The sequence below is a fragment of the Diabrotica virgifera genome, chromosome 3, assembly GCF_917563875.1.
Source record: "Diabrotica virgifera virgifera chromosome 3, PGI_DIABVI_V3a".
NCBI classification, from domain to species: Eukaryota; Metazoa; Arthropoda; class Insecta; order Coleoptera; family Chrysomelidae; genus Diabrotica; species Diabrotica virgifera.
In genome coordinates this window covers 18,689,076-18,712,038 of record NC_065445.1, presented here as the reverse complement: position 1 = coordinate 18,712,038, position 22,963 = coordinate 18,689,076, and the positions used below count along the sequence as shown (strand labels likewise).

The 22,963-nt window shown below is 33.5% G+C and overlaps 1 protein-coding gene across 1 annotated transcript in view; it reads right to left on the bottom strand.

Moving 5' to 3' along the window:
• LOC114328487 (harmonin) overlaps positions 1–21,462 on the bottom strand; it is a 286,928-nt gene extending 265,466 nt beyond the window's left edge. Inside the window, exon 1 of the mRNA XM_028277348.2 lies at positions 21,047–21,462. The gene's annotated coding sequence lies outside the window, so the exon portion shown is untranslated. The remainder of the gene's footprint in view (positions 1–21,046) is intronic.
• Between the last annotated feature and the right edge of the window lie 1,501 nt (positions 21,463–22,963).

The window sequence follows — 22,963 nt, the reverse complement described above, 5'->3', positions numbered from 1 at the left end:
AAAATCCTTAATTACCTATTGTTTAATAACTTTTATTAAGTATAATAAAAGAAATAATTTGTTTTATCTTAAAGTTACAGATCGCTTACGAAAGCAAAAAACACCTCTTCTCATTTTGTACGGGACATTAAAAGGTTGCCCAACGCCAAAAAACAAAAGGGGAATTGTGAAATGGAAACCAAAACAATACAACTACGAAAACAATATTCTGACGCTGACGCGAAACTTACCAAAGTTAGCAATTAATCCATATAAACAATTAAAGTGGTTCTCAAATTTTCACACAAAAGTTGTTACGATTAATTTTCACAACAGTGTTTCGTCAAAAAGATAAAAGAACCTTTAGGAGTGACCGTAAGAATATTTAAACTATAAAACAGAACTGAATAATATTTATAGTCGCCTTTTTCTTTTCTTCTTTGTAAGGATGTAATGGCATGATGCAATTCGTTTGACTATTTCTGTTCAATTATCTCTCTCCTGTGCGTACTGTTTTGTTTCGGAATATGAGTAACCAGTCATGTCCTCTATTTGGTCCGACCATCGTACTGGAGATCTTCCTCTGGATCTTTTGCCCGCTACATTGCCTTTACCTATCATTTGTTCCGTGCCTTCTCTTCTTCTTGGTATATATCCAAATTATCTTAGTATATTTTGGTTGATTTTTTGTGAATCTAGCTTTTACATTAAGTTCTTCTAGGATTGAATTATTTGTGCGATGGGTGTTCAATGGTATTAGACCGGGTGTATCGTCGCCCCCGCTGGCGAAATTATTCTGATTCGATTTTTTTGCACAAACTTACTCAAAAAGAGGTCCTTATAACATATCCACAGGGTGCCGAGCGATGCCGTAGTCGAAAAATTGTTTAAACAATTTTTTTAAACAAATTCACAAAAATAATTTTTTCATTTCTAACTTTTTTTTTGATAACTTGGGTCATTCTGAGCAAAAACGGTCTATATGCGATTAAAAATTTGAAAAATGCGAAAATGGCCATTTTCAAGTGTTAATAATTCAATTAAAAATTATTATGAAATTCAAAAAGTGACCAAATCAAGTTTCAAACCCCTTCTTCAAGGGCCTGAAGAGATTTTTGTCATTATTTTATTACAAATCTGCTATTTTTAATTATTAACAATTAGCGCTATAGTCTATAGTTCAAGTGTATCGTCGCCACCGTTAGCGAAACTATTTCGATTAAATTTTTTTGCACAAACTTACTCAAAAAGAGGTCCTTATAACACATCCATAGGGTGCCGGACGGTGCCGTGGTCAAAAAATTGTTTAAACAATTTTTTTTAACAAATTCACAAAAATAATTTTTTTATTGCGAACGATTTTTTTTAGACAATTTCGGTTATTCTGAGCAAAAAAGGTCTCTTGTGATTTTACTCTAAAATTGATTGTTGTAGATTTATATGGCCATTTTCGCATTTTTCAAATTTTAAATCGCGTATAACTCGACAATAATCAATTTTAGAGAAAAATTACACAAGACCTTTTTGCTCAGAATGTCCCAGATTATCTAAAAAAAAATTGTTGGAAGTAATATTTTTGTGAATTTGTTTAAAAAAAATTTTTTAAACAATTTTTCGACCACGGCACCGCCCGGCACCCTGTGGATATGTTATAAGGACCTCTTATTGAGTAAGTTTGGGCAAAAAGATCGAATTGGAATAATTTCACTGACGGAGGCGACGATACAAAATAATGACAAAAATCTCTTCAGGACTTTGAAAAAGGGGTTTGAAACTTGATTTGGTCACTTTTTGAATTTCATAATAATAATTTTTAATCGAGTTATTAAGCCTTGAAAATGGCTATTTTCGCATTTTTCAAATTTTTAATCGCATATAACTCGACAACAGTCAATTTTAGAAAAAAATGACAAGAGACCTTATTTGCTCAGAATGACCCAAATTATCCAAAAAAATTATTCGAAATGAAAAATTTTTTTTGTGAATTTGTTTAAAAAGAATGGTTTAAACATCGACCTCGGCACCGCCCGGCACCCTGTGGATATGTTATAAGGACCTCTTTCTGAGTAAGTTTGTGAAATAAAATCGAATCGGAATAATTTTGCTAACGGGGGCGACGATACAGTCCGGTCTATATGCGCAACATTCTACGGAAGACTCACATCGCATCACGTTTGAAGCAATGTTTTTGAACCATATGTGACCATAGTAAATATTAATGCTCTAACAAGGCGCAATTTTGTGTATTTTGTAACGTCAGTGTTGTTCCAGATTTCTGTAAATTTGACTGTTGCTGATCTGTCCATTGTGATGCGTCGACGCATCTCATCTTTGCACCCTCCACTGTTAGTGATTAAATTGTCTGACCAATTTGTAACCTGCCATATTTCTTATCTATTGTTTGTTTATATTTCTATCAATGACCATTACTTTGGTTTTTTGTGTATTTATTTTTAAATCATATTACGTACCCACCCTGCCCAACTTATTCATAATTTGTTCCAATTCTTCTGATGAAGAAGCCAATATAACCGTGTCATCAGCATATCGCTTCAACATAGGTTTTGGAATTTTATCCCATTTTACGTTATCGAATGCCTTGGAGTAGTCGACAAAGAACAAATAGGTTTCTATACTATTAAAGTATTAAACTCTCAGGATTTTTTTAAATCTATAATTAGACTCTCTTGTTCCAGATTTGAGACAAATCCGCATTGTTCTTGGGATTCTGTGATAAGGGAATTGATGTTTGTCTTTCACTGATGATGGTGAGGAATACAATGTCAATAATACATTGTTGGAATGGGATATTAATCCTACTGTACGGTAATTGTTGCAATCTCTCGGTGAACCTTTTTTATATATGGGAATAAAGGTGAGCTTATCTCAGTCGTTTACTCCGATATTCCATATCAAATTACAGATTGTAAGCATTACTTCAATCCTTACCTCTCCCATTTGTTTGAGTGTCTCAGCTGTTAGTTTATATTCCACTTCTGCTTTTCTGAATTTTAGTTTTTTTACCGCCGCCTAAGTTTTTATTTATTATCTGAAGTTATTTTTCATAACTTCTTTTCGCTGTATTGTCTGGCTTGTTAGAGAATATTATTTCAAAAATAGTGTTTCCACGCCGCTGGAATACCTTTTGGATTTGTTATGGTATTTTTACTCACGGGCGCCCATATAAAAATTTTCAAGGGGGGGCCAGACGTGAAAATGTTGCACATTATATTTTGTGTACTCTGGATAACCATGACAGCACCCGAAAAGCCAGGGGGGGCACGGCCCCTCCTGCCCATGGGTATGGGCGCATATTTGTGCCTCTCTCTTACTCTCCCGTCCACCTCTTGTTTTTACTGCTACGAGGTAGCAATCGGTAACATGTCTTTCTATGACGAATATCCTGGTGAGTTTGTGTTTTAACATTTTGTATTATATATTATATAGAAGAGTTTTTAGTTGAGCCGTTATATTATAGAAAATATAATAAATAAATGGGTATAATTCATAGTATATCGCTATTTTTCAGAAACAGTGACAGAGCATTCATAATATAAGGGATCAAACTTAAAGAGTTCCTTATTTCTGTTTTGTTTTTTTGTAATGTATGAGACTAACTTGAAAGTGTTTTTTTTTTCATTACATGTAATTAATGTAATTTATTTATATTATTATTTTTTATCGTGGCTATTTATTGTGTAATTATCAAGTAACAAATCTGCCAAATTTCACATTTATAAGTTAAATAATAAGCCTGTTATTTGAAAAAATAGCTGTAATATTGGAAACCAGAATCTTTAAACGCGATTTCCCAACAATCTGCTTTTTTGAATTGTGCCTCTATATTCGTCTGAATTCAGAACGTCTGCTCATAAGCATAATAAAGAGGAGAAAAAACAGAATACTTCGGCCATATAATTAGAGGACCTAAATACCATCTGTTTCGCCTTATAATACAAGGAAAACTGGAGGGAAAGAGATGGATTGGTCGAAAGAAACTTTCATGGCTGCGTAATATTAGACAATGGTGTGGCTGCACAGTAGAAGAATTATTTCGCGCAGCAGTCGATAGAGAGAGATTTCAAAAAATTGTAAACATGACGACGGCCAACGTCTGAATACAGACACGGCACCTAAAGAAGAAGAAGAAGAAAAAGCCTCTATATTACTGAGGGTGCGACGTGTATCCGCAAAAGACAGCCAGACCTATGCTATTCGATAACCGAAGCATACTAATCTGAATACCACGAGTGTATTTGACGATGATTTTGGTAAGATCTATAAGAATAAACTTAATTAGATATTGTCTATATAACATAACATAGGTAATAATTACTTCTACCGATTTCCTTGAATCACAATCCTATACAGTCCACACAACTTTGAAATTATTTTAATAATTTCGCAGATGTACATGCTATAATTATTGTACAGTAATCAAATCCATATAAAAAAAACAACAAATAACAAAAAGATAAGCAAATGGATTTGGTAAAACCTAGGTTTTTATCCAACTTTACCGAAAGTAGAACAAGAAGTCGATATATGAACTCTTCGTGTAACTTTGCGTCGATTGATAAACGATTTCACTAATTTTGAATCATTTTGCCAAGCCACTCATAACTTTTTAACCAGATGTAATATAGAAACCAGAAGTATATGTATTATGTGTTCTTATCCTGCTAAGGCGCGTCGAATAATGTAGCGCTTGCTCCATTTCGGCGACTTTAAAACAGTTCTTCCCGTTGCAACTCTGGAACCGGAAATCCGAGGTTAAATTTTTAACCTTTAATATCTTTGGGTTGTAATCCTCAAATCAAATATGTATGTTTTTTTTTTATACAATTGCCAACATTAGAAAATCCCACAGCATTGCCAAAACATTAGAATAGTAAATAAATGTGAGGTATTTTTCAAATGTCAACTTGACATTTTGAATACACCAGGACCAACGAAGACAATCAAATTGACCACTTCTTCATCCCATAAAGATGGGCAACAGACATAGCTAATGTCAGAACTTATCGCGGGACGAACTCTGACGCAGATCACTATCTTGTGGGGGGAAAATTGCTGCAGAAAATGGTGACAGTGGCAAAAGGGACATCGAATTAAAAAATGGAATGCTGAAGTATTCAAAAGTCCAACAAAGAGGTAAGAATATCAAAATGCTGTTCAAATAAAACTCAACGGAACCAGAGAGGAAGACACTGCAGAGGAGGAATGGAGACAATTATAAACAACAATAACGGAATCTGCAGAGGAAACTGTCAGAAAAGTCAAAAGGCAAAGAAATTATAACAACTGTTCCTGGTATCATGTGGTAGCTATATTGATTTGTAATCACATCAGATGTGAATTTTTACTATTTGAAGGAATTTTAACCCTAAGATCGGAGGCTTAGCCCTGTATCTAATAATTTAAATATGTTGTATGTCGACAATTACTCTTCTGTGAGGCATTTATGACCTATAAGACGAAGTTCTGAAGATGGCATGTGGCATGCCGAAAGTACTTAGCTGATTTTAATAAATAATTTTACACACTATCAATTTTTTGAGAAAATGCACCTGTAGCCAGTTTGACGTATATTTTAGAAGTGTGTATGTACAAGTCATACAGTTTTTTTCAATTCAAAGAAATTATAGTTGGCTTAAATGGTGTTTCCTTATAGCATTCGTGTCGTAAGTTTGCTAATATTTTCCTATTTATTTAAATAATACTATTAGTTCTCAATGTTTTGTGAGTAAAATGAGTTTTCATCAAGCATCGTTCGTAGTTCATTAACTAATTAGTTACATAGTAAATTATCACGTTTTCACGCGTTTCTTGACATTTAAAACATGTGAAAGATGCAAAATTTATAATACTTTTCTAATAAATTACGGCATTTTATGATTAAACGATAATATTAAACGTTATATTAATGGAAATTTGCTACTTAAGATTCAATATAGAGAAAGCTTGATTTATATATACAGGGTAACGAAAACATGGAGATGGTAGGTCATTTAAATAATTAATAAAACATGCGTTTTTTAACCCCAATAGGTGTGTCTTAGACCTAATGAGCATCATTTATACTATTGTTTAACATCTGTTATGAAAGAGCGTGTGAAATTAATTAGTTTGTGTCGCAAGTGGGGAAATAACCGAAACAGAAGTAAATACAGTCAAACTAGTAGTGGAATATTAATATACCGATAATACGGTTAGTTAATTACTACATAATCTGTTCAGGTATAAGTATTGTCATTAAAAAGCACCGTAGTTTCTTAGAAAAGGATAAAATTTCCAATCGTCATACAATTTTTTATAGTCAATTATTTCAGTTAAGATTTACATTTTCGTCTTTTTAGATTTTTAAAAATATACTACAGAATTGTTTTTTTTTTTGTACTAACACCGACAGAAAGCAACATTAAGTGCAGAAACAAACGAACCACTCTGCAGCGCTACTCTGTGGATCCACAAAGTGGCATAAATAGTAGAGACGATTTTGAAGCAGCAATGATTTTGTAATGGACGCCACAATGGCGAGGATCAGCGACAGTGGCCAGCGTGTCCATGGCCTGCGTGGATCCACTCAGTAGCGCTGCAGAATAGCTCGTCTAGACTTATTTGACTCCTGTGAAATTAATGTCACGTAACAATGCCTTTGAAGACTGCAGTGTTAAGTACATGATTCTTTTGTACAGGGAGACTAGACTTTAGAAACAACAAAAACAAGAAACTAGGAGAAGCACCAAAAATGTTAAAAGAAAGAAAACCACAGAAAAAACGATCTTTCTCTTCTTAGGTTTTTCTTCGTACCACACCTTGTTTTTCCATTAAGCTTTAAGAAGTCCTGTAGAATCACCGAAGGTCAACAGTTTCCTTATTGGTAGTTCTAGAATATTTTCTGATTCAATCCTCAGTTGACCACTGAATTCTCTGTCTAATATTACTTAGCAAATTGTAATGGCATAAGATGCCATGTAGTATCTTCTTCCATTCCGCATTTCTCGCACCATGGTTCCTTCAAATTACCTAGTTTGTATAGGTGTTTTCTTAAAGGAAAATGTTACTATTTTGGTGACCGTTTTAATGTCTCGTTTATTGAGATTCATCAAATTGTCCGACAGTTTTTTTACCATTATTCTTGATTATGTTCTTAGTCTGTATTTGTCCTTGAGTGTCTCCCTATTTCTTTTGATGATCCTGAACAGTTTTGAAGCTCGTTTTTTGTAGCCTCTTTAGTGATGCCATAGAATGGTTCTTGGCCTACAAAGGTTTCTCTCGAGCCATGGTTTGCCAACAAAATCTGCTCGTTCATTCCCAAGCACCCCTTCATGATCCGGTACCCATATTAAAGACGCTTTATTATCTTTTGCCAGGTTGTTCAGGAGGTTTTGCAGTTCCTCAACAGTTTTGGTTTGGTGAGTGAGTTCTTTACCGGTGAGCCGCTTGGCTATCTGTACTTATAAATGCTGATTCTCTTTGCTTTGGGTCTCAGTCCCAGTAGTATTTTATGGTTATTCAATACATCATCCGGTCTCCAAGTATTGCTTGCTTTAAATTCCAGCAGAGAGAGACCTGTGATAGCCTCTAAAGATGCTATTCCTGTACTATTCAAGGCTCTTGTTATATTTGGAAGCATTAATCTGTGTAGGGTAGCCGTCGTTTTTCATCAAAGTACTATACCATAAGTAAATTTAGATTACATTTCGTTTGAGAAAAGTATATAAAATCTATGCTAGAGAAAGAAGAAGTAATTTGTTATAAAAGGCAGTTTTTAAAATAAATTCGAGAGCTGAGAAGAGAAGTCACTAATATTTTTTATTTGTATGAAGATTTCGTATGATATTTTGTAAAAATATTTTGGCAAAATAAAGAGACTACAAATGCGCGTCATATCAGAATTTGACTGAATGTTTAACTACTGGAATGCAACAAAACCGTTGAAACGACCAATATTTCATTCTTAACTAGTATTGGGCTAGAAGGGATGAGACGAAGGCAAAGAAGAGATTCTCCACACTCTTTAAAGTGCATTTTAACCACAGGTAGACCAAGATAGTGATCAAGAGTGGATATAGCCTCTCCAAACAGAAGAGAGGCTCAGACCAACCTTCCAGAAAGAAGTAGCAAATGAAATAAAAAAAAATAGTTCCAAAAAAATTATCACGCACACTTTAAACCCTTCACGCACTGCTATCTATAATGACAGTTTTCACAAACTAAAAACTTAGTTAATATAATATGGCATAGAGTAGATAAAAGTATTTATTTGTATTGCAACGATCTATTAAATTATTTCTTCCAGATAAACATTAACATTAAGCTAGGATCCAACGGAACGTGACGTAGCACGCCTTGAGAGATAAAAAATATGTAATAAAAAAGATAAAACTACTAAAGACGGAAATAGCGTTATCTCTCTCAGAATTTGTGATTTACGATCCTTGGACTATGACTCTATATATATGGCCGACGCGGAGTGGCGTGAGCTCTCCCGTCGTTTGTCGGTAAATAAACGCGGTTCAAAGGAAGTCAGAAGCTGATACAGACTCTTCCAACTTGGTTAGGGACTGTGACGTGGTAATTTTAGTATGGACTGCTCTACCGACGTTGTGTTGGAATTTTTATAATTTCATGAATTATCCAACTTACTAAATTTTCTACCGCCAAAACTGGTAGTGTACCCTCGATACTCGAGTGGATATGTTCGATCGGAATGGTCTGGCCGAATTTATCAAAAAGTAAACGTTTTATTGGTAGATATCAAACTGCACAATTAAAAATGCGCAATTCTGTATCCAAACTCATACATAGAAGAAGCGTGTTCGACACGGATTTGTGCTTTCCCCTCTTTTTAACATTTAACATTTATTCGGAAGCCATATTTCAAGAGTCTTTGGAAGATGCAAAGATGGGAATCAAAGTGAATGGAGTATTGATCAACAACATACGATATGCTGCTGATGCTGTCTTAATTTGTGACAACATAGCAGATCTTCAACATCTTGTCACTATGATCGGAGAATACAGTAAGCGAATGGAATTAGAGATTAATGCCAAAAATACTAAATTCATGATCATCTCCAGAAACTTGGATGCACTTGAAAACTCCACTATAACACTGAATACCAAGTCCATTGAAAGAGTGAGCAAATTTAAATACCTGGGAATGTGGCTTTTTGGAGACTAGGCATCGGACAGGCAAGTAAAATGTCGTATTGAGCAAGCTCGACAAGCTTTCGTAAAATTCAGGAAGGTACTGACCTGTTCAAAGTTCGATCTTCAACTGAAACTAAGGTTTACTAAATACTACTTATGGTCGGTGCTGCTATATGGCTGCTGCTATATGGGTTGGACACTCAAAACGAGGGATATAAACAGATTAGAAAGTTTCGAAATGTGGCTTTATTTATCGTCGTATGCTAAAGATACCATGGACGGCGAAAGTCACAAATGTAGATGCCCTTAAAAGAATCAACCAAGAACGCTAACTTTTCGAAACCATCAAGAAAAGGAAAACGGCGTATCTGGTCACATGACGCAAGAAAATGTCCTGGTTCCCAAAAATAAAACAATAGACAGGGATTATCGACATACAATATCTGATACATATTGCAAGAAACAGAGAGTTAATGAAAAATGTGATCGCTAACATCCATTAGTGGATTTGCATCTGAAGAAGAAAAAATGTTTATTAATTTCACAGTAACGTGGGGTGCCAATCGTGCACTCTTTTCTTTTCACTATTCTGGTGAAGCGTGCCACGCCACACTCCATCGGACCCCAGCTTTATTTTGTACCAAAAATGGTTGAATTAGTTCAGAACAAACTATGTATAACAAATAAACAATAAAGCATAATATTTTGTGTCCGTGAATGGAATTCGCACCATGCCATGCACCGTTTTGAACTTCACGATCATTTCGCAATTACGTCATACACGGAGGATTCAATATTCTTTTGTACGCGGTTATGAGTGATTATCCACCGTTAGACAAATGCCATTGATGGTGTATTTGATGCAATTTCAATTATGTGACCTAAAAATGATTTCACTTTTACTAGGCGTGAAGGTAAATAGCATTTTGATCAGATAATTACATTTATACAAACATCACCTGCTTTAATAATTATAGATGTTAGAAGCATACACATACAAATGATACAAGGTGATTCACTGAGCCCATTACTTACATTAGAAAGAGACTTGGTGGCAAGAAAATAGATCGGACACAGATCTTCAAAACTATATGGTCGCCAAAAAGGAAGCGAAAGTAGTAGTAGCAAAAGCTAAAACAGAAATATACAAACAATCCATTTAATACCAAGGAAGGCGAAACAAAAATATATAAAATAGCCAAACAAAGAGCAAAGATAGCAAAAAATTATGTTCAGAGCAGATATATCCAAGATGAAAATAATAAAATACTATTTTACGAAAAGGATGTCAAATAGAGACGGAGAAAGTACTTTTACAGTTTATTAAATGAAGAATTTTACAGAAAACCTGTGGAGTTAACGGAGACAGTAACAGCAATGATGACCAAAATAGCAAACGAGGAAGTGGCTCAAGCGCTTCAAATAATAAAGAAAGGAAAAGTAATCGGACCAGATGATATCCCTGGGGAAGTATAGAAGCATTAGGTAGGAGAGACAGGAATACGTTGGTTAACATGTTTATTTAATAGAATTATGGAAGTTGGACAAATGCCAGATGAATGGAGCAGCATATTAGTACCTTTTTACAAAAACAAGGGAGATATATAACAATGTACAAATTACAGTGCTATAAAACTACTTAGTCGTGCCATGAAAATATGGGAGAGAGTACTTGAGAGTAGACGGATACGTGAGAAAATAGAAATATCCGATAATACCATGGTGCTTAATGTATGATAATAATATAGTGTTAGTAGGAAATAGTGAAAGAGACTTAAAACAAAAACTGGAACAATGGAGACAAACTCTGGAGGAAAAAGATTTAAAACATGTTCATTTAAAGATGGAGTCACTACAAATAAATTGATATCTGTGTATGTTGAAATGATTGTGAAAAGCAATAGTTTTAAGTACCTATACTAAATTTAAAATCAAGATGCAGTAGAAATAAACAAACCAAGACACGTTAAATGCTACTAGGAGCACTCTCGAATCATAATTTACAATGTATATACATTGTAAATCCCAAATCATGGTTTCCAAAGTTTATACATTTACTCTGGGCTAATTAGCAAAATTCATGGAAAAGTTATTTACCAGCAATTTTATTGCTGGAATCGAATTATAAGATCCTATATATTAATAATATAGGTATGCAAAGTCTGCAGATAGTGTGCTACTTTTTTTATAAACAAAATGGCGCCGACAAATCGTATTTTTTTCAATTATTGCTCTATAACTCCGAAGATTTTAACTTTACAACAAAAACACTCAAATAAAAATTCACCGCAATTAAATTCTGCATAGAGATATGTTTTTCACGATTTTCTCCGACGAAAATTTTCCTCGGAAAATGCGGGTTTTCCTAACAAAAACTATAATTTTCAAATAAAGTTTTAGGTAAGTAATTATAAATCAATAATTAAATAACTTAGTGACATCAAAGATTTCTTGGTATAGATTGTAATTCCAGAAGCCGGTGAAAATTAAATGAATATTTTAGCAACAATTCAATTGTTAATTAACAATTTACGATCGCAATAATAACCAAAATAATCATGATACATTGATCAAACTTATAAAGATTATAAAGATGAGATGCTTGTTTAATATTTTATCGACAAAATATAAATTTTTCTTTTTTTTTGCATAATCTTTAAATTTTGAAAAAAAAATAGTTATAATACGTAGTCTAATTAGTAAAGTACAAAGAAAGGTTACTTACCAGCAATTTTATTGCTTTAATCGAACTATAAGATCCTATATATTATTAATATAGGTATGCAAAGTCCACAGATAGTGTGCTACTGTTTTTATAGACAAAATGGCGCCGACAAATCGTATTTTTTTCAATTATTGCTCTATAACTCCGAAGATTTTAACTTTACACCAAAAATACTCAAATAAAAATTCACCCCAATTTAATTCTACATAGAGGCATGTTTTTCCTGATTTGCTCCGACGAAAATTTTCCTCGGAAAATGTGGGTTTTCCCAACAAAATCTCGAAGTTTCAAATAAATTTTTTGGGCCAGTAATTATTTATCAATAATTATATAACTTGGTGAAATAAAAGCTTTCTTGGTATAGATTATAAATTCAGAAGCCGGTTAAAATGAAACGAATATTTTAGCAACAATTCAATTGTTAATTAACAATTTACAGTCGCAATAACAACCAAAATAATCATGAGACATTGATCAAACTTAGAAAGATTATAAAGGTGTGATAAGGCATATTTAATACTTTGTCGACAAAATATAAATTTTTCATTTTTTTGCATAATCTTTAAATGTTTTTAAAAAAATTGTTATAAAGAAATTAACATTTCTTAGAAATTGTTTATTATATTCTAATTTTAAAAAATACTTAAAATGCGTATTTCATTGGTCTTGAAAATGAATGCTTTAAAAAATTTTTCCAACCATTTGCAAAAAAGTTAGGAAACAGCAAAATAAATATACGATATCTCCATTGTTTATAATTTGTTTTAATTGTTTCAAAGCTTAAAAGTGAGTCTATGGTACAATCTAATTACTCACAAAGAATGTCAAAAATTATTGCAATGGTTATATTTTAATCAAAGATTAAAAATACTTTTTTTTGTAATTTTTAGCGCGAAAGTAGGCTTGATACAGAGCCTGAGATAAAATGTTCACTCGAAGCGACTGACACGCTTAAACTCGCGCGAGTTGTGTATGTGGGCGGGTAGCTACGGTACTGTATTATTCTACTTTCGCGCGTGTAAATTACAAAAAAATATATTTATAATCTTTAATTAAAATATAACCATTAAGCTGATAATCGATATTGTTTTATAAATAATTAGCTTGTACTTTAAACTCACTTCTACGCTTTGAAAGAATTACAAAAAATTATTAACACCGTAGTAATCGTATGTTTATTTTGCTGTTTCATAACTTTTTTGGAAATGGTTGCAAAAAAGTTTTAAAGCATTCATTTTCAAGATATTTGAAATGCACATTTTAGCTATTTTTTAAAATTATAATATAAGAAAAACTTTCTGAGAAACGTTAATTTGTTTATAATTATTTTTTTTAAACATTTGAAGATTATGCAAAAAAATAAAAAATTTATATTTTGTCGACTTTATAAGATTTTCTCAGAGGCATCAAGAGGCATCTCATCTTTATAAGATTTCAAAGTTTGATCAGTGTATCATAATTATTTTGGTTATTATTGCGACCGTAAATTATTAATTAACAATTGAATTGTTGCTAAAATATTCGTTTAATTTTCACCAGCTTCTGAAACTATAATCTAAACCAAGAAGGCTTTTAAGTCACCAAATTATTTAATTATTGGTAAATAATTACTTATCTAAAACTTTATTTGAAAATTAAAGATTTTGTTGGGAAAACCCGCATTTTTCGAGGAAAATTTTCGTCGGAGCAGATCGGGAAAAACACGTCTCTATGCAGAATTTAATCACGGTGAATTTTTATTTGAGTGTTTTTGTTGTAAAGTTAAAATCTTCGGAGTTCTAGAGCAATAATTGAAAAAAACACGATTTTCGGGCGCCATTTTGTTTATAAAAAAAGTAGCACACTATCTGAGGACTTTGCATACCTATATTATTAATATATAGGATCTTATAATTCGATTCCAGCAATAAAATGGATGGTAAATAACTTTTCCCAAAAATGGCCTATTCTCCGATAATCAGCCCAGACTAATTGTAAATTATGATTTGGGAGTGCTCCTAGTAGCATTTAACGGATCTTGGTTTGTTTATTTCTACTGCATCTTGAATGTAAATTTAGTATAGGATCGGTATTACATAGTAATAGAGAAATAGATGGAGATGTATGCAGTAGAATTAGGACTGGATGGGTGAAGTTAAAGAAAGTGAGTGTGACAGAAAATACCAATGAAGCTGAGGAAAATGCTATAAAACAGCCATAAGGCCGGCTATGATGTACGAAACTGAATGTTAGGCAGTGAAAAAAAAAGAGGAATAACGAATGCACGTGGTGGCAATGAGAATGCTTAGATGGATTAATGGAGTAACAAAAAGGATAAATTTAAAAATGCGTATATTAGGGGAAGTGTAGGTGTGCCACCAATAATTGATGCCAAAATGAGAGAGCATAGGTTAAGATGGTTTGGTAATATTCAACGTCGATACATTAATCACCCAATACGAAGAATTGGACGTTTAGATCCCTGGAAGGAGTAGGTGAGGAAGACCAAAAAAGACCTGGGAGGACACGCTCCACATTAATGTTATCGTGATAATAAGCCGATTTTGATTTTGACGAAAACACAAGGTCCGCTTCATCAATAAAACCCTCTTTTTCACCCGCATGCAAATAATATGTGTCTTTCCCTCAGTATCGGTGTGTTTTAAGGATTTTATGCTCCCATCCGACCAAATTCGTTTTATTTCACCTTAAGCAAAAATCCGCGTTTCACCTAAATAAACAAATGAATATTTTTTTAAATTTTATTATAGTTTCGAAAAAACTCGATTCTTTTGTGAACGACACTCTAGCTCCTTCGCCCAAGGCTTTTCTGTCGTCTTTCATTTTGGCTCTAAACCCAATCTGTTCTTCTCCAAGAAGTTACCCTGGAAATTTCGAATGAATTTCTGTCTTTTAATTTTATTAACACCATCTCTACAGAACCATGTTCTTTCTTTCGCACATTTTATATTTAGAATTTCTAACTTACAACCCTCAGAAAGATCTTTAATCTTAAGATGTGGTCTAGATATATATTCAACCAACTATTGTAGTATGAGCACAAACAGGACTATTTTCAATATTAACAAAGAAACAGTGCACAGCGTACGCGGATAATGTGGTGATAGTAGCGAAAACGAAAAAACATCTAGAAAAAGTTTTCCAGAAATTTGAAGAAGATGCGAAAAGATACGTAGCAACAATAAACCAAACAAAAAGCAATATCGGCAATATAATATAGAAATGGTGAAATAGACATCGGTGAAAATTTAAGTATAGAAGAGCATTGGACTAAATGTAAAGAAGCCATTCACACAGCGGCTGGCACTGTATTAAAACCTATCAAGACCAGAAAAAACGAGGATTGGTCCGACGAAGAGTGTGGACATATTAACCAACAAAAAAATGAAGCATATAAGAGACTCCAGCAGCGCAGAACGAGATCAACTCTCGAAGATTATGAAAATCTTAGAAGGGAAGAAAAGAGAATGTTCAGAAGAAAAAAGAAAGAACAATACGAACACGCTCTAAACGAAATTGTTAACTACCACAAATTCTAGCAACAGATAAATAGCTGCAGAAAAGACTTCAAACCCAGAATAATAGCCTGTAAAGATAGGGACGGTTCTATAATTAGTAACAAGGAACAGATACTAAACAGATGGGCGCAACATTTTGAAGAACTGCTTAATGGCAATTATGAAGATGGCGAGATGGAGGATCCCATGCTTCAAATAAATGAAGATGATCGGCAGCCACTCCCCACCGAAGAAGAAATTAGAGAAGCCATCTTAACACTTAAAAATAACAAAGCCCCCGGTTCGGATAATTTCCCTGCTGAACTCTTCAAAAACGGCGGCGACACCCTCTTGAAACACATGCATAAACTGATAACTGCAATTTTGCAACAGAAAGAAACACCCACAGATTGGAAGTTGGGTGTACTGTGTCCTCTACACAAAAAGGGAGACATGATGGTGTGTGATAATTATAGAGGCATCACTCTACTCAATATGGCATATAAAGTGTTGTCCAACGTATTGTACAAAAGACTTCTCCCCTACGCTGAAGAAATAGTAGGAGGATATCAGTGCGGTTTCCGTCCTAATAAATCAACAACGGACCAGATATTTACAGTGAGGCAGATCCCTGAAAAAACCCTAGAGTTCGGCGTCGACACCCACCACATATTCGTGGACTTCAAAGCCGCATACGACTCAGTTAATAGAGGCAAACTTCTACTTGCTATGGTAGAATTTAAAATACCGCTTCATCTTGTCCAATTAACTGAACTTATGCTCACAGGAGCAGAGAGCGTGGTGAAGATCCAGAACGATTTTTCAAGACCCTTCCATTGCAAAAATGGACTAAGACAGGGTGATGGACTATCGTGTCTCTTATTTTTAACCTGGCATTAGAAAAAATAATTCGAGAGTCCCAAATTAATACGAATGGTACTATCTTTAACAAATCAGTACAAATTGTCGGATACGCAGATGGCATAGACATCATAGGAAGATCTAAAGAATCTCTGACTGAAGCATTTCGGTCGTTAAGAGCATCTGCACAGAGAATGGGGCTAAATATAAATAGGTCAAAACGGCAAACAGGTGTATGTTTTCAGAAAACTTTTGATAGTGTGTAAAAAATATTTTATTATCAGCTAAGTACTTTCGACACATAACGTGTCATCATCAGAGCTTCCTAAAAGGACATATTTAAGATAAGATTTTTTTATATAAAAAATAAGTGAAAAACTTACGTCCTCTTATAAAACCTTCATAGAAGAGCAATTGCTAAACGACACAATAAAAAACATGTATACTGGGCAAAAGCCACAGATATAGGGTATAATAACCCTTTAAAGTGAATAAAATCACATCTAAATTCTTTAATTAATTAATAAGACAACATGGCTGAGTCAAACCATTTTGAGCCCACGTGAACAGCAGATCAGCTGAGGAAGACTGTCATTTATTAAAATGATCAAGAAGGAACTACAATATTATGCGACCTCTATGTTCATAAATATTAATTAAAAATTGAAAATGACTAAAAAGCCATGTATAGATTAAATGAAATTAAAGTTAAGATACTAAATTTTAAAGTTAAATTTTCAAAAAATTTCTATTATTACTATTGAAGTGAAATGTTAACGTGTATATTAAAAGTTGATCAAAATTCTTCCAAAAAACAAAACTGTTATAGTTTGACCAAGTGTAGAAGAAGTTAGATGAAATCATACCTAGGAGAAATATCATTTGACAAGCTCAGAGTTCGAAAGCTGTTATTAAAAATTAAAAATCTTATTGATTATTTCAGACAAATAACAAATATTTACTTGTTTACAAATATGTAAACAATGAACGAAAACTCAAGAATACCTAAAAGTAATGTTCAAAAAACTTTCATAAATTGTTGGGTATACTGTATACTAAACCAAAATTACTAAATAAATTTCTTAAAAATAGGATCAAATTTACAATTTAATTGAATCTGGGTGTTAACACAGTTTTGAGGGTTTCTTTTCATTTCTCTACTTATTTCTAGATCTTCTAGTAGATTCATTTTGGTATAGTTATTATTAGGTATGTTGTGTAAGATCCTACTATCTCTATGTGGACTAAAGCTATGTTTCGATGCATGTAAATGATGACCAAAGCTAGATTTCTCGATCTTTGACATATATGCTCTTTGATACGAGTATCTAAAGGTCGCATCGTTCTACCCACGTAGGTCACAGGGCATTCACCACATGACAATTTGTAAATGCCACTTTTTGAAGTTTTTAATTTTGTCTTTAGTATGAGAAAAAATTGACTTGATGTTATCTTTGCATTTAAATGAAAGTTTTAAGTTAGGAATGTTATTTAAGATTTTTGCTATATTGTCTGAAGGATAACCTATGTATGATATAGATCTATACATAACTGCTGAGTTGGAGTTGTCCGGGGTCGCAATATAAGCTAGAGATCTGTTTCTTTTATTCCTTAATTTGTTGAGAATGTTATCAACCAAAGTAGGGGAGTAACCGTTGCTATGTGCAAGTTGTTTAATAATATCCAATTCAGAAGTAAAATTTGTATCTGATAATGGTAAGCTAAGTAAGCGATGGATATAGCAATAAAAAGAAGACATCTTCTGTTGAAAAGAATGATTCGAAGATCTAGGGATAGTATGGTCAGTCTGAGTTGGTTTTCTAAAGACTGAAAAACTTAATTTGTTCTCTATTCTAGTCAATGTTAAGTCTAGAAAATTAATAGAATTGTTAGACTCTGTTTCTAAAGTGAAAGTTATGGCTGGATGTAAATTATTGAGTGAAACTAGAATATTTTCTGCATCTGAGGAATTTCCATCTATAATAGCTAACACATCATCCACATATCTAAACCAATACAAGATTTTTTGTAAAGGATTGTGATTTGAAGAATTATTATCAGAAATATTAATCTCAAGGTTGTTAAGGAACTTTTCCAATTCTAAATATAAATGTTCAAAAGACCAAATATATGTGTTGCACTAGGTCAAGCAACCCGATACCTACAAGAATAATAATTGACGACCTAGAACTGGAAGGTGTCGACACCTTCATATACTTAGGATCGCTGCTAACTAAAGATAACAATGTCAGCGAAGAAATTAAAAGAAGAATAGTGCTCGCCAATAAGTGCTACTATGGCTTAAGAAGACAGATGGCCTCAAAAATACATAGAAACATTAAATTGACTGTCTACAAAACACTAATAAGACCAGTTCTAACATATGGCTCAGAAACTTGGTCACTTACTCAGAATGACCAAGAACTGCTCAAACGTTTTGAGCGAAAAATTCGAAGAAGAATATGTGGTGGCATAAAATAACAAGGTTTGTGGCGCAGGCGTTACAACTTTGAGTTGTATAGAAATTTTGGAGAACCTGACGTTGTACAATTCATTAAGGCCATTCCTTCTAAATGATAACGGTGAATATCCTCTCTCTCAAAAATTTCTTTCTACACGTAAACGTTTACGTGCAGAAAGCCCAGATCAAAAATTCTGTTCACCTGTTATCGAGCCGATAGACAAACCGGACACCCCTGTGTGGCAGTTAAGAAGCTAAACAATAAAACGATTAACTTGTGGTCATTCTTTTCTTCAGTGAGATTATGGATAGGTAATTAGAATGTACATTGTAAATTATTGTAGAAATGTGCAAAGTTATACTTTCGAGAACAATATTAATTTAGATTTCAAATTTTTAAATAAAACAAAATTAGATAGGTACTGCATGATATTTTGATGTCACGGTATTGCTGAGTTGGGTTTTTTTTTATACAAACCGAGACGATAATAGACGAGAAGAAATATAAACCCACAAAACATTATACATGAAGATGACATTGAAACGGTTGAAAAGTTTACATACCTGGGAGTAGAAATTGAATATATGCCGACGGATCAGAAGATTGAGAAATACGGAAGAGAATAACGCAGGCAAACAGAGCTTATTTTGCCCTCTCTCATATATTTTGGTCTAAAAGTGTCCACCGAAATACAAGGATGAGAATCTATAAAACCTTAATTCGACCAATAACATGCTATGGCAGTAAAGCCTGGGTCCTGAAAGAAACATCCAAAAACAAGCTCAACACATTCGAAAGGAAAGTACTGAGGAGGATACTAGGACCTGTGAGGGAAAATGGAATCTTCAGAAGTAGATACAACAACGAGCTTTATCAACTTTATAAGGAAACACCCCTGCCAGACTTCATTAGAATACAAAGATTGCAATGGGCCGGACATGTGATAAGAATGGGAGAGGATAGGCGACCAAAAAGAGCACAGAATGCTAGAATCCAGGGAACAAGACCGGTTGAAAAGCCAAGAAAGCGCTGGGAAGACATAGTAAACAGCGACGCACAAGTCCTTTTAGGAGTCCGTGTATGGAGAAGAGCAGCCACAGACAGGCAAGGGTGGAGGCAAAAAATAAAGGAGACCAGGGCTCAATTTGGGCTGTACTGCCGTAATTTCGAAACGGGAGAGGATAAGAAATGCAGAAATTAGAGCACGCATGAAAATACAAGGTATAGTCATGGATGACATACAACGAAAGCAGCTCAAATGGTTCGGAAATGTCCAACGAATGAAAAACAGTAGACTCCCGAAACAAGTAATTGCATTGTCACCTACAGGAATACAGAAGAGAGAAATACCTAAGAGAACATGGATGAAAAGAATAAGAAACTCAATGAGCTCCAAATCCAAAGAACTTAGAGAAGATCAATGGAACAGCCGAATTGAATGAAAAATGAACAACGAGCAAGAGGAAGAGGAAGACCGAGACTTAGGTACCAAGACAACCTAGAAAATGATTTGAAATCTATTGGAATTAGAGCATGGGCAAGAGTTGTCAGAAAGAGGGGCGAATGGAGGATTGTTCTGAAGAAGGCTTTGGCTCATAAAGAGCTGTAACGCCACTGATGATGATGATGATGATGATATAGAAATGAGATGAGACATAACAAATCATAGCAAATATTAAGTATATCAAAATGAAAGAAGCAGATACTGTATAGTTTTATAAAAGTGACAGAATTTGAATACTTAGGAGTAACCATAACCATAACGGCCACGGAAAAAGATGGAAAAGGTATAGACAAAATATTAATGAAGGGAAGCATTCATAGCGATAGCGTCATTAATGCAAAACTGAAACCAAAAAGTGAGTCTAGAACAACTAAATTTCGAGTGTAGGTACAAGGTAGTAATCAGGCCCATATTGCGATCTATACCAGCGAAATGTGGATTATGAACCAGCAGAAAGAAAAGAGAGAAGGATATGGGAAAGAAAGGGGCTCAAAAAAACCTTCGGACGAATACAGATGGTAGAGAATAGTTGGAGAAAACGAACAAATAAATCAATAGTGGATGTACGGAAAACCAATAATTACGGCAAAATACGACTCTAAAGAACTAGATGGCTTGGTCACATTATAAGAATGCTAGAGAACCGAAATATTTAAAATAATATTGAAGGAGGGAGAAATGGGAAAAAAGAAGAGAACTATTATAGGTAAGTGGTCTGTGGTGAAAAAGGTTTGGGAAACACTTGTTTAAACTATATTTTGACAAGGATATCACTTTTGTAATGAGATTAAACTAGCGATTATTCATATTTACTTATGTTTATTGAATAAAGTCAAACTTGTAAGGGTTTATGACTTACCAAGTGTATTTTTAATCCATATAATTAAAGGGTGTAATACCTAAATGTAAAACAGTTCACTGAAACAAATGTCTCTTTAACAACGTTTCGTATTAAATCGAAATCATCACTCACGCCGAACTAGCGATGACCGTAAAGTTCTGTTTTATCGATATTTCTCCCGGATTTCCACTTGAGCACTCTTCGCACATAAAAAATACGGATTTCAAAAACACGGCAAGCCGGGCAGAAATAACAAACGCTATCGCTGCTCGCAGGTGAGCTGATGGAGGAGATAATATGACAAATGCTATCGCACGGCTACGTTCAGCCAGGTGAGTTGAATTGCGATTAACGTTCATGAAACTACAGAAAAAGGCAATGCCATCGAAGTCGACCGACCTCTGGGCATATGGATGGTACGAGTGAAGTGGTACCTAGATGGTAGCGGTAGCAAGCCAGTCAGTGGATTTCTTCGGCGGACATAAACTTTATACAGGCGCGCGTAAAGTATGTATAGAGAAATTAGTTCAGAGAAATAAGGAAAAAAATATCCTGTTGGTGACACAACCCCCTCCAGGCCGAAACCAAATTTTTTGAGTAGTATGGACATCTATATTAATAACCTACATATTTCCTGCAGCCGATTTTGATGATATACATAGTTATAAACAAATGAAGATCAAAGAACGGTAAATTTTCGCTTTTTTCTTCTATAACCAAAAAGTTAAGTATTTTAAACAAATTTGAGAATGAGAAACTCATAAATCGTATAAAAAACTTCAATACGGCGTTCGCTGAATATGTCTATCCTTATTGGGTTTTTAGAAAATTGCAAAATAAATCATAAATTTTGGGTTTTTGTAAATATTCATAACTTATGTAAAAATTAACTTAGAACGTTCTTATTAAACGAAATGCTGAGACTTCTGGTGCTTAAATTATACCCTAAATTTCAAAGCAATTGGTCAAATAGTTTAAGAGGTATTTAATTTGTTTATCCCAAATTAATTTTTTTGCAACGCTATAAGTCAGAAAATGATGAAGTTATACTAATACTTTGGATAGTTTATGAAAGAAGAAGATTTATACTATTAATTTAATTAAAAAAAAATGACAAAAATAATTCTAAATAGTGCAAAATTATTTTGCAAAAACATGTGAATTAAAAAAAGGGGGTCTAACTTCGTCCCTAATTGTCCTAGGACAATTGTTTTTCTTTCTAAATGTGTATAAAAATTCAGTCTTTCCAACTATGAAAAAATAATATTTCTACGGGTAACGGTTAAAAAGTTATTATAATTGTTTATAATTAAGCAAAATGTCGACGTGTTTTTGCAAAATAATTTTACACTGTTTAAAATTACTTTTTGTCATTTTTTTAATGAAGTCAATAGTATAAATGTTCTTCTTCTATAAACTGTCAGAAGTCTTACTGTAACCTCATAATTTTCTGACTTATAGTGTTGCAAAAAAAATGAATTTGGGATAAACAAATTAAATAACTTTTAAACTATTTGACCAATTGCTTTGAAATTTAAAATATAATTTAAGCACCAGAAGTCTCAGCAACTCGTGTAATAAGAAGGATCTAAGTTAATATGAATATTTATAAAAACTCAAAATTTATTATTTATTTTGCAATTTTCTAAGCAGCCAATAAGGATAGACATATTCAGCGAACGCCATATTGAAATTTTTTAGACGATTTATGAGTTTCTTACTCTTAAATTTGTTTAAAATACTTAACTTTTTGGTTATAGACGAAAAAAGCAAAAATTTACCGTTTTTTTTTATCTTCATTTATTTATAACTATGTATATCATCAAAATCGGCTGCAGGAAACATAAAGGTTACTAATATAGATGTCCATACTACTCAAAAAATTTGGTTTCGGCCTGGAGGGGGATGTGTCACGAGAAAAATCTTATTTCTCTG